Source organism: Mustela putorius, unplaced genomic scaffold (assembly GCF_011764305.1).
Source record: "Mustela putorius furo isolate JIRA1106 unplaced genomic scaffold, ASM1176430v1.1 tig00000421_pilon_pilon_pilon, whole genome shotgun sequence".
NCBI classification, from domain to species: domain Eukaryota; kingdom Metazoa; phylum Chordata; class Mammalia; order Carnivora; family Mustelidae; genus Mustela; species Mustela putorius.
In genome coordinates this window covers 12,798,905-12,811,764 of record NW_025421375.1, presented here as the reverse complement: position 1 = coordinate 12,811,764, position 12,860 = coordinate 12,798,905, and the positions used below count along the sequence as shown (strand labels likewise).

General features: G+C 39.5%; 1 long non-coding RNA gene across 1 annotated transcript in view; it reads left to right on the top strand.

Moving 5' to 3' along the window:
• The window catches only part of LOC106006734, a 190,714-nt gene extending 181,248 nt beyond the window's left edge, over positions 1 to 9,466 (top strand). The window contains exon 4 of the long non-coding RNA XR_001181010.2: positions 8,476 to 9,466. This is a non-coding gene — a long non-coding RNA (uncharacterized LOC106006734). The remainder of the gene's footprint in view (positions 1 to 8,475) is intronic.
• The last annotated feature ends 3,394 nt before the right edge of the window (positions 9,467 to 12,860 follow it).

Below are 12,860 nucleotides of genomic sequence, written 5' to 3'. Positions count from 1 at the left end.
TATAAAACTGCCTCACTCGAGCCTCAATGTTTCTTCACTTACCTTTCAAATGTTCCATACCTCTGTCTGGATGTCCAGTATTCTGACAATGTTTTTCCTTCTATCTTTTAGCTCATTCTGTCTTCAGCTGTGTCTAAGTTATCCATCACTGTGTAACCAATTACTCCAAAACTTAGGACTCTAAGATAACAAACCATTTTCTTTCCATTTCTGAGAGGCGGAAGTCCAGGAGCTGTGCTTTCGCCCATGGTCTCTCATGAGATTGCCTTCAAGCTGTAGGCCAGAGAAGCAGTAACCTAGAGATGCTGGGAGATCTGCTTCCAGGTTCCCTCATGTGACTGTTGGCTGGAGCTCATCATGTGGCAGGTTGGCTTCCAGCAGAGTGATGATGATAGAAAGAGAGAAAGAGTGGGAGAGAGGGAGATAGAAACCTAAAATAGAAGCCACAGTATCTTTTAAAACCTACACTCGGAAGTACATACCATCTCTTGTGCCATTTTCTATTGATATGCACTTCTGAGAGTAGGTTCCACACATGTTGTAGGATTGTACCCTACAAGGGTGTGAGGATCAGGATGGGGGGTATTTGGGGCCATTTCAGAGGCTGGCTACTTGGTAGCGAAACAGGTCCATTCTTAATGGGAATGATTTTACTTTCCATTTCTGGATATCTGGTTTTTTTTTTGTTTGTTTTGCAAATATGTCTGCTTCTTCTCTCCTTATGATTTGAATTTCTTTCCTATTTTTAAAATACATCAAATACATTTATTTCATGTTTTATGTCTGATAACTCCAATATCTGAAAATTTTGCTGATCTGAATTCACTGCTTGTTGTTTCTTCTGGATGTTACTCAAGGTACTTTGATCCCCAATCTGTTTTTTCCTTTTAAATGCAACTTTGTATTTCTTAGACTTCATCTATAGAAATTCTTTGAGAACAGATTTGGGGCATATTCTTTCAAAGAGGAATTGCACTTGATTCTGTCGGGTGCTGGGGGCACTTTTACCCAAGAACCACTTTAAACTAAAGTCCTGGCTTGCGGTTTTTTATATGACCCAGATAACGTAAATGTAGGCTGCAAAACTTCATGAGAATTAGCTTATGTTTATAAATTACGAGAGAAAATTTCCCCCTCTTGATCACTCACAGTATATGGGTTCCCTGCCTGGGTTCCTAATTTTGCCAAGTTTTTGGCCTCTGAACATAACTGATAAACTCATCAATGCATTTTTAGAAAACATATATATATTTTTAAAGATTTTATTTATTTATTTGACAGACAGAGATCACAAGTAGGCAGAGAGGCAGAGAGAGGAGGAAGCAGGCTCCCTGCTGAGCAGAGAGCCAGATGCAGGACTTGATCCCGGGACCCCGAGATCATGACCTGAGCCGAAGGCAGCAGCTTAACCCACTGAGCCACCCAGGAGCCCCTAGAAAACATATTCTTAAACACTTATGTTACCCAGTGCTTCTGATTATTTTCAGTTCTGATTATCTCTAATTATTTAAAATATTTCTAATGACTTTCAGTGTGGGTTGGTCAAGAAACCTCTTCTCCCATGCTGCTGGAAATGCGTGTTCTCCTCTTCCTAACTTTCCAAGTTCTGTTGGACTTTATTATATGTAGCCCAGAATTGGAATGTAGTGATTGCCTGATTTTTTTGCTAAGTTTGGAGGATTATGTTGCATAACAATAGGCAAAGATCTTGTAGCTTCTTGCTTTGCAGTCTCAGTAGATACTCAAAAAGGATGTCCAAATTTTGTGGGATTTAGTAAGATTTCTGCAGCAGGATCTGATTCACTGGAGAAAACAAACTTCTTTGTTTTAGCGAGTGTATATTCTGAAGGTTTGAAAATTTTAGAATAGGCAATGATGTGAGTAGAAATCTCAACTATCATTCTTTCCAAACACAGAAGAATGGGCTAATGATGACAGAGAACCTTTTAGACCTATGATTTCTCATTTTTCCTTGATACTGTACTTTCTCCTTCTTGGTTCCATCTTTCACATTAAATATCCAATTTTAAATTCTGTTGTCTAATTGATTTAATGATTAAGAAAATGTTCCTGATATCCAGCCTAAATTTTTCTTCCTAATTTATTCCCATTACTCCTGGTTAAATCTTGAATAACTAGGATTGATGAGGCACCAAGAACTAATTAATTGATTGCCAAAGCATTGTGGTATTTTCCAACTCTGCAGTGAATTCTCTTAGTCTTAGAAACCCTTTTAGCAGTAAACTTCATTGTAAGGCTGTTCGTTTGTTGTATTTCTGGGTGTTTTTCACAGGCAAGTTAGATTTAATGTTTTCCCCAAAGATGTCACATGTAGGCATAAACTAATGCAAGGCTAAATTTATCTATCTATCTATCTATCTATCTATCTATTTATTTATTTATTTTTAAAAGATTTTATTTATTTATTTGACAGACAGAGATTGTAAGTAGGCAGAGAGGCAGGCAGAGAGAGGAGGAAGCAGGCTCCCTGCTGAGCAGAGAGCCCGATGCGGGGCTCGATCCCAGGAATCTGAGATCATGACCTGAGCCGAAGGCAGCGGCTTAACCACTGAGCCACCCAGGCGCCCCACAAGGCTAAATTTATACTTAGACATTTTTACCTGCTCTTCTGTAGTAGAGTTAATCATCTTTGCAGAAAAGGCTTTCGACCCTTGGAGAACTACATTATGGAGTACTACATTCTTAGGAATACCCTTTGAACATCATATGACTCTCCCCGAGCATGCTGCCCACTCCTGGGCCATAGCTTCCTCTTTTGCTTCCTTCTGTAAACTCTTTGCTCACTCTACATTGTAAAACCCAGGACAGCTCTAGGCGTGGTTTTCTTTGATGAGTTTCATGGCCTCAGTGTGATTATAGCTCCCTGAACGAGAATCTCCTGACATCCTCCATTTTCTAAGGCCTGTGATGGAAAATGCAATACAAAGTTTTTAGTATTTAGTTTGGGGTACCGTGTGCCCTTAGTATTCAGAAGGGTGATAGTAATTTACATTCTAAAATCTGGAAGGACTCCTTCAGGGCAGTGAGGTTTGACCTGAATCTAGATGATTGAGTAGGAGTTAGGTAAGAGGAAAAGTGAAGACTGGGTCTTTTAAAATTAATTAGTTTATTTTTAAGTAGGCTCCATGCCCAGCAGGGAGCCCAACACAGGGCTTGAACTCACAGTCCTGAGCCTGCAATCAAGAGTTGAACACTTAACCAACTGAGCCACCCGGCCGCTCCAGAAGTGAAGACAGGCTTTTTACATAGAGGGCACTGACTGCGGAAATCCACCAAGGCAAGGGCTGTTTGAGAAATTGGTGGTTCTGGACCAAAGGGTGTGTGGGTGAGGCGGGCAGGGTCAAGTCACAGAGCATCTTGTGTGCCATAGTTAGAACACTGAATTCATCTTGAGTGAGATGAGGACTCTGTAACTGGAAGAGGCTCCATAAGTACTCGTTTTTGTTGATGATAGTGACGTTTTATATTCTTGTTTAAAAGGAGTGGTTTGAGTGGAAGAAAATCATTGGATCTTTTATTTACCACATGTATTTGGTTTGCAGGTTGCTGCAGGATTCTACATCAGATGCATTGTTTTACTGCTCCCCACTCAGGTATTTTTAATGTCCAGTTCATGAGAGAAGCTCTTCTGGGATAAGAATGCAGAATGACTTAGGAAAAAGAAACACCAAACAAAACAGTGTGGATTTGACAGTTCTGATATGTACAATCTTAGATACTTAGTTGACCTAGAGGGACTGTTCGGGATTGCTTTTCACATCTGTTGGACAGATAGGTGAGGCATAGCCTTGCTCTAAGGAAGGGGATAGCATGGAAGGGTAGAACTTTGTTCTGGGACTTAAACGTTATTACTGGTAGGATGGAAATGGGATATGTTTTTTTGTTGATTTATCAACTTCTTTTTTCATTTTCTTTATTAATCCTTAGAAAATACCTTTCCTTCTTTTTTCTCTTTTAAAGTATTGTGTGGTCCTCAAGTCTGTCTTTTTTGAAGCCTTCTAGAATTTTAAGTATTCTCTCTTCATTCTCATGAGATCTGGGAAATGCTGCCTTGTAAGTGCCTTATCTTGGTACAGTATTGTATTTAAGCATGACTGTGGCATTTATAGAATTACCTCAGAGCGGTGCCCAAAGGTGTTCGCCTTTCCCCACTAATGAGCACTGTGTGGGAAGTGAGGAGGGTCAAGGTCATTCAGTAATGTTTTGTGTATAGCTTTTGCTGCTCAATGTGGGATTCAGAATGTATTGGTTGGTTGGTAACTACATTAATAAAGAAAAATAATTTTTTCCCCTCCGGGATTTCTGTTAGAATCACCGTGAGTTCTTTAACGTGCTGATGATTTAGTTTTGGACCGGAGGGTCCCAGATGTTCCACACCTTCTTTACCTCCAGTTCTTCCTGACTGCTGACCCAGGTGTGCTAGGGAGGAAAGAGAGAAGGCATCCGAGGAGACTGAAAGAGGAAGATGGGAGCAGGGGGAGGTAGAAGAGAGGGGGGTGACAGTGGAAGGAAAGGGGGGGCACTGAAAAACGGGAACTGAGTGGGGGGAAAGAGAAGACGAGAAAAGAGATGTTCGTTTCCCTCTTTCCATATTTCATTTACTAGATACAGACTCACTGAGCAGTGCCTTGGGAGTGTAGAGGAGTAAAGGTTGACTTGTCACTAAGCAAGGAAATTCACACTAACTCCTGGCCTCTGAAACTATTTGAGACAGCAGCTGTAAAGAAAAGTAATAGGACAAAAATACATCGGACGCGTGGTGGTAACATTCATTTGTATGAAGGTAAAATGTATTCATGATTTATGTCCTTTTTGATTAACACCTTGAGATGTATATGTGTAGGGGCATAGTTTATTTATAACTTTGTTTTGGCAGTCCTTTGGCATCTAAACCATCTTTTGAAATACTGTGTAAGGTCAAAGAGACCGTTCTAAAGTTGGTAATGATAGAAATTAAAAGGTAAAGAAAATAGAGGAAGGCAGGTCACCACGGAGACATCAAATTTTATTTTAATTTTTCAACCTGAAGTTTAACACAAAAGATAAATCTTTCCCGACAGGGTAGGCTAAGGAATATATCACATCAACTTGCAAGTTATTAACTGGGGTGTGTGTGTGTGTGTGTGTGTGTGTCTGACAGATATCACCTCAGTAACTGCTCCAAATGCATTTACTTTATTTTAAAGGTTGTTCTTTCCATTATTAATGCCATCCTGAATCACAGAGCCGTTTATGATGAAATGTGCTACTCTAAAAATCCTGTAAATGCATCTGCAATGGTTGCTGATATTTCGACTCATCCTAAAATATACAGTAAATTTTTGCAAGATGTTTTTATCTTACTGTATATTCTCTGCAGACTGATAGAATCCAATTTATTAACTCTCTGGAAGTTGAAAGCTATGCTTGAATAAAGGGATACCAATATTTATCAGGATTGGCTCAAATTATGTATTTTGTGAAATAACAGGAAAATCCCAGACTTTGAATGTTTTACATCAGTAATGATTCTGACAGGGGTAGTGTGGATGGGTTTTAATGAGCTTCAGAAGGTTTTTTTTGTTGTTGTTATTTTTTATTTGTTTGTTTGCTTATTAAAGCCAGAAGGTATTTCTCCTACAGTGTTTGCAGTGTCGCCACTAAAATGCAGAAATTCTGCTTACAGTAAAACAAACAAACAAACAAGGCTTTAATCAACCTCATAAATTCCCAACTTACTCAATTGTAAAGATGTAGGGAAAAGTGTTGTGAGAAATCTCAGCTGAGATGCCTGAGACCTGAGTTTAAGAACCATTTTATTTTTTTTTCTCTTCCTGACTGGACAGCTTAGGCTGGCCAGTTAATCTTTCAGAGACTTGGTTGCCTCAAGTATAAAATAAGAAAGCCAAATATGCTGGTCTTTGCTTTAGGATTTTTCGTCTGGACTGATCATCTTTCTAGACCGATCATCTTTCTAAGCCAAGTCAGGTTCCCCGTGGCTCTCAGAGTAACAAGAGTATGACTAGAGAGATGGTCATATAGTGAGCCATGTTTGCCTGTGTGATTCCAAGACCACTCAAGCAAGACAAAGAAGTAGAAGATGTTAATCTAATTGCAGATTTCGATTCTAGGGCCATGAAATGCAAGTCCCGGTCTTGGGGTCCTTTCCCAAATCACCTAGATTAGATTTTAATTACTGCTTCTCACTTGACAGATGAGGAAGCTGAGTCCTAGAAGGAACTAGGGGCTTGAAAGTCTCACAGATCTACTGTTAGCAAGACCTGGGGCCTAGACTTCGAAACCCCTTGAGGATCTTCTTTGGCAACCGACCTTCCCTTTTCTGCTCCCCGTTGAAAACTTGCTGTCAGGAGAGGACAGCATAGCCTCATTTTAGGTGCAGCTATAAAAGACTGATGAGTCTTCAATTGTATGTGGTGTGTGTTGGGGGGAGCATAATAATGCAGTTTTTTTCCTGTTTCCTGACAGCAATAAACTGAGAGGGGGCTGGTTTTTGGAGGGCACATGAACCTGTTTTCAGCATCTCTCAGATTAGCCCCTCATGCTTGCTTTCTTCATCATCATTCCCCCCCCCCCTCCTCTTGCTATTTAAGTAAAAACAAATTTCTGCTCAAGCATTGAAAGTGTCACAGGTTGTGGTCTCGGTGTTTTCAGAATAAGAAAACCAATCATTTATTAATTTAATAAGGATTTATTGAAGATCTGTTATCTGCCTGAGTCTTGAGGTTAGTAACAATGAGTAAGACTGGGTTCCTGACCTGTTTTCAATCCAGTGATAGATACCCTCTTGGTCCCTTGGCCTAACAGAAGAGAAATCAGTTAGGAGATAAGTGGTCAGGAGTTCCTGGAAGAGTCTTTGTCACCTTTTTTCCTCATCTGCTCTTTTCAGAGACAGAATTTCTTTTAGGAGGTATAAAATAAAAGTAGTGGCAGAATTCTTTCTCATTGTCCTTTTTCTTGAGGAGTATTCTAAATAGCAAAGGCTTTTCTAAAAAGAAGGGACTTAATGCATTCTTCCTGATTTTTTGCAGTGTATGTTGAACCTAAACTGAGGACCACAAAAGTGAGCATCTTAGGAATCTTAAGACTAAAAAGGGATATGTAAATATTCCATATGCAAAGGAAAGCACAAAGCAGACTGCATCTGGGATACTTTCAAAACCCACAGCCCACAATCTTTGTTACTGCAATATTTTGGTACTGTTTCAAACAATTTCTTCCACCTTGTATAATCATGGCACTGAATAAATGTTCAACATTAAAACAGTCACTGCGTTTCAGCTCCAGGATGGCTGTGTTTCAGAACTCAGAGAAGCATGTGCCTCCTGGATGAAAGGTGTAGTATCAAGGCAACTTATTACCATTTTAGGCAGAATTCCCAGGCTGGCATTTAGCAATTTAAAAAGCAAAGCTAAACAAGCCCGGGAGATCAACATTTCCTTCTCTTCCAACCTACGAAGCTCAGTTATTGTGGACAAAGAAGTAGAAGGCTCCGCTGTCCTTTGTTGACTCTCTTTGGGGTTTCTAAAGCCGCACAAGCGGCAAGTGAGAGAATTATTTTTTCGTTTCCATTAATCAACAGAGAGTCTAAATGAAGAGGTACAAATGGCTCTTTCAAGAATTTGTCAAAGCAGAATTCGCATTAGAAAAGATTTACTGATTTTCTCCTCCCAGTTGAATACCCTCTCTTGGTATTTCTAGGTCTTTATCTTCTCTTCAAAGAGTCCTCTGACCTGGGCTTAGCTTTGCAAGGTGCATGGTTGAGTGGGAGATTACCTTCATAAGAAAATGTCGATTTAGAAAAATATACCCCTGGGAGAGCATGGTTTAGTAAAGCAGACATTTCCCTAACTCAAAGAAAAGAAACTCGACATTTTTAAAATATCATATACTCGTGGTTTCTGAGTGATGGATGAAAAGTACTTTCCTCAGAGATATACATTCTTCTCTGGATTCAGGACTTGGCTATGAGTATAAATTTTTCTCCCAAATGTTGTTACCTTTAAATATTCAGTATTGATTTCTGCCTATTCTCTCTCCTGAGTTCAAAGTTATACACCCTTCGACTAGTTTGTAAGGTATCTGTACTTACAAGGAAATGTGAGGTCTCCTTTCCAGGGACTGCTGTAATCTTCTCTCTGCTTTTGTCGATATAATGCATCTAAGAACTCTAACCTTAAGGCCAAGTAATTTACCATTAGTGGGGTCTGTGTTTGTTGAAAACACACTCACAGAGAGATGACGATAATTGTTGTCATCAAAACTAGTCCTTTGATTATAAGTATATGGACCTAATTTCTCTCAAACACATTTTAAAACTTTTTATCTATCAATTTTCTCAGCAATAAACAACAGAATGGAAATAGAAGTATGTATTAAGCCCAAGGAAAAAAATCTTTCAGATGAAGACCCTGTTGTTCTCTTTTTAACATTTTTATTCTTTCTGTGATGTCCTAGGTACCAAAAATGTGAACTTGGTTTCAATTCTCCCCCATTCTCAAGCCCAGGGGCATTACTTGATATTCTTCCTGGAGAGCAGCAACACAGCGCACCACGTTGGAGTTACATCCCCAGAGAAAGGCACAGACAGATATTTGGTTACAACTGTTACCTCCCAAGTCAATAGTTGTTATTTGTCTTTTGCTCTGAGGCTTAATGACAATTAGATTGAACAAAGCAGCCACTGGAGGACACTGCACCCGCTAAAGCCGCTGCCTGATGCAAAAGCACACAATCCGAAGGCTAGCTAGAGCCATTCTCTATGACACTGTAAGGATGAATACAGGACACTGCATATCTGTTAGAAGCCTGCAGAACTTCACTGCACAAAGGATGATCCTTCACGTATGCAAATCTGAACAGATCATTTAGGAGGCTCGAGGATCCCAGGATGGCATGGAGTAGGGGACAAAAGAACCTAACAGCAATACATGTGTATGCAACAACATCACTAAAGGGGCAGTTGGGGAGTGGGGGTAGGGATGGCTATGGGGAAGATGTTGCCAATACCCACGTCAAGTACTTCTCCTGTGACTGTGGGCACCACGGACATACACGGTGTCTTTTGAGCAACACCTGTATTGAAATCACCTGTGTCACGTTTCAGTTCTATTTTGAAAATAAACGTGAAGCTGTCTTCATATGTAGAGATTCTGGGTCAGTAGGCATTGTGTGGGTCATTTGTTGAAGAGGTCAATGAAGGTTATAACAAGAACCTAGTAATAATCACACCGAGACTTAATATTCAAACAGGGGTGGGATGAATTATGCAGCAAGAGTTTAAATCTGTTTCTTCTCCTTTTTTTCAGCTGGCTTTCAATCAGAAATCTGTGTGAGCTACACGTTCCCTAAGGCTGAATTGACTTGTTTATGTAATTGCCCTTTTTCTTCTCCAAGTTAAAATTTTTATGATGGAAAATACCTTTCTCCTTATTCTGTATTTTTTTTTTCTATCAGGGCAAATTTCTGCATTAGATTGCAATAATTGTGGAACAGGAAAAGAATGTATGTTTTCAATTTTTGTTGTAAAAGCTATATTAAAAAGGCTGTTTGATATATGGGTGCAGGTCCTTATAAATAATATATGAGAAATTAAAATATTCAGACACACCGGGAATTTGGAGTAGTTAGAAATGTGAAGTATGTAGGGCTCCATTGAGTGATTTTTGCAGCGCTAGGAGGTCATAAAGATGATGAGACTGCTGACAATGCGAGCTTCCCAAGCCTCCCCCTCCTGGTTCTGGTGTTAATGATTCTAGTTATTTGCAGTGGAATTTATGTTGTTTTAGTGATGAGGTCAAGGGGGAGTTGGGAGGTGAAGGTCAAAAGTACTGTAACATTGGGCAGTGCCTCTTCCGTAAAATCTTCCTGGAATTTTTCCTGGATCAATTAAACCTCCAAAACTCTGTGCATCCAACTGGCCTATCATCATCCCTGTGATCCATAGTAGCCCTAAGGGACCAAAGAAGAAGAGCTCTGGTATTAGCCTCAAAACCATCTCTGACCTGTCCTAGGAGATACTGAAACAGCAGTTTGAGTCTTCTGAGAACTTTTCATTTATTGACAACTTAGTGTATTATGTGAAATTGCTTTCATGTGACGCTAGCTATCTCCATGAAATTGCTGTAGAGTTGTTTGTTGGCAAGGAACATATTTTTCATAAATACACATACACACATGCACACAGTACAGTAGTGAAGAGTCACAAGTGTTTTATGCTACATTTTAACTTCTACATATGGCAGTGACTTTAGGAAATCTATTAGGGAAATCTAATTACACAGTGAGGAAATCGAGATTCCAGCTACAACATAAGGACAATTCTTCCCATTAGAATATGGGAGGGCAGGGGTTGAACCCCAAGCACAGTACTCTTTCTGTGGCTTTATGGATACAGACAAAGATACAGATACATACCTGTAACACAAAACTCCTTAGAAACATAGTATCCGACAAATCTAGTATGAAATAAAACTCACTAATTCTAGCTAGAGTCTAAGTTGTTTTTTTCTTTAAGATTTTATTTATTCATCTGAGAGAGAATGAGAGAGCATGCAAGATGGGAGAGGGTCAGAAGGAGAAGCAGACTCCCTGCTGAGCAGGGAACCCAAGGTGGGACTCGATCCTGGGACTCCAGGATCATGACCTGAGCCAAAGGCAGTCGCTTAACCAACTGAGCCACCCAGGTACCTTAAGTATTTTTTTCTTTTTTTTTTCCATCATTTCTCTATACTGAACTCATACATCCCATAAATAAAAATACTTATTTTTTTAGTAAAAATACTTTAAAGACCAGATACTCTTGATTGCTTGAAGTCATAAATGACAAAAGGAGTCTTGAGCTAATGCCTTCATTTCATACATTTTTCCTAAGAACACTTTGTGACCTTTATCATACCTACCACTGAGCTTTGCCTGTGAATAGTGCTCTCAGTAAATCTGTGTTCGTTAATCAAAGAGATGAGATGCAGGCATCTCTCAATTTATTGTCAATGAGTGAAAAATTGTTCTCATTTCATCACAGAATTATATGGAGCCGCTATGTGGATGATTGCATCTCCATTGTTTAAAGGAAAGCGTAAAGAAGGTATATCATAATGAATGCCTATCAAATGCTAGTGACTTTATTATGGATTATCTCATTTAATTCTAAACACATCCTTGCACCATAAGAATATAATCTCTGCTTATAGGTCAGAAAGTTGAGCCTCAGGTCACATAACAAGAAGGAGTATGGTCAGGGTTGGAACCAAATTCTGTATGACCACAAAGCCCATCATTTCTCATTTTATAGTCAAATCTCGTACAAAAAAGAGACTTCATGGTGTTTCCTATAGCTATTTTCAAATGTCTAAGTGCCTGGGTGGAGCATGAGGAGAAGGGGGGAGAAGCAGAGTCAAATTCCCCATAAATCAGTTTTTCATTCCAAATGGTACATGCTATTCTTTCTCTTTGCCTGACTTCACAGTGCATCCCGATGCTATGCAACTCTGTTTGTCTCGAGACATATGGAAAGAGTTTTATGTTTTAAACAATTAGACTTGACAGTGCTATTGTTTCTTTCTTATTTAATATCCTTCAGCCCTGGAGCCCAGCCGGAATCTGTATTCTCTCTCCAAATTTAATTCCCATTCCTCGTACATATCACTTAGTTGTCGAGAGACAGTGACTTAATAGCATTTGTTCCTGTGGCTTAAGAACATCTGGGTTATGTCACTTTTTTAACTGACCTGCTTAACTCAGAGGGAATAAAGTTCTTTGTCTAATGATCTTTCAGGGCCCTTATAATTGTTGATTCTGCTATCCAGATCCTATATTGTTCTATAAATGTCATGAGATGACAAGATTTCCAGGTATTAATTTGTTTCTGCTCAGAGAAGGTTGGTAGTTATAAATACGGAAGGAACAGGGAACAAGGATATTAATAGAGGAGAAGCTAGCAAAATCATAGTTGTTGGTATATAACTTGCTGGTTTGGCAAGCTTAAAACTCCAGGGGAAATGAAAACAAGGGTAGTGCAAAAGAAAAGCATCTCTACATTTTCTGTGATTTCAGTTCAACTCAATCCAATTCAATCAGTTCAGTTCAGTTCATGAACAATTTCTCTGAGCCTTCAGTGAAGAGCAGGTACCATCCTAGATGCTGAAACAACTTAGATTTCCTTGTGGTTCTGTGTGGCCAGGCAAAATAGAACTAATAATGTGGGTAGCTTTGAGAAAGTCACTTTACCCCTGGGTTTCAGTTTCCTCATCTGTTCAATGGTGACCTCTTGCAATCATTCACATTTGGTGCCTCCTTATGGCAAGGTTATGCTATAATTAAAAGAGCACTTTTTAAAAAAATTATTTTTTATTAACATATAATACATTATTTGCCCCAGAGTTACAGGTCCATGAATCATCAGACTTATACATTTCATAGCCCTCACCATAGCACATACCCTCCCTGATGTCCATAAACCAGCCACCCTATCCCGACCCCCCCCCCACGCCCCCCAGCAACCCTCTGTTTGGTGAGATTAAGATTCTCTTATGGTTTGTCTCCCTCCCGATCCCATCTTGTTTCATATTTTCCTTCCCTACACTCCATAGCTCCCCCCCACCGTCCTGCCTCTCAAATTCCTTGTATCAGAGAGATCATATGCTAATTGTTTTTTTCTGATTGACTTACTTCAAAAGAGCACTTGTTTTAAAACTGGCAATTTGTATTTTAATCCTAGCTGTGCTACTGTTTGGCAAATCACTCAGCTCTTTTTTTGCGTGTTACCTAAGGGTTAGAGGAACGGATCTCCAAGTTTCCCTTTTCACTGGATAGCCCTGTGAGACTGGATGTTACCTCATCTG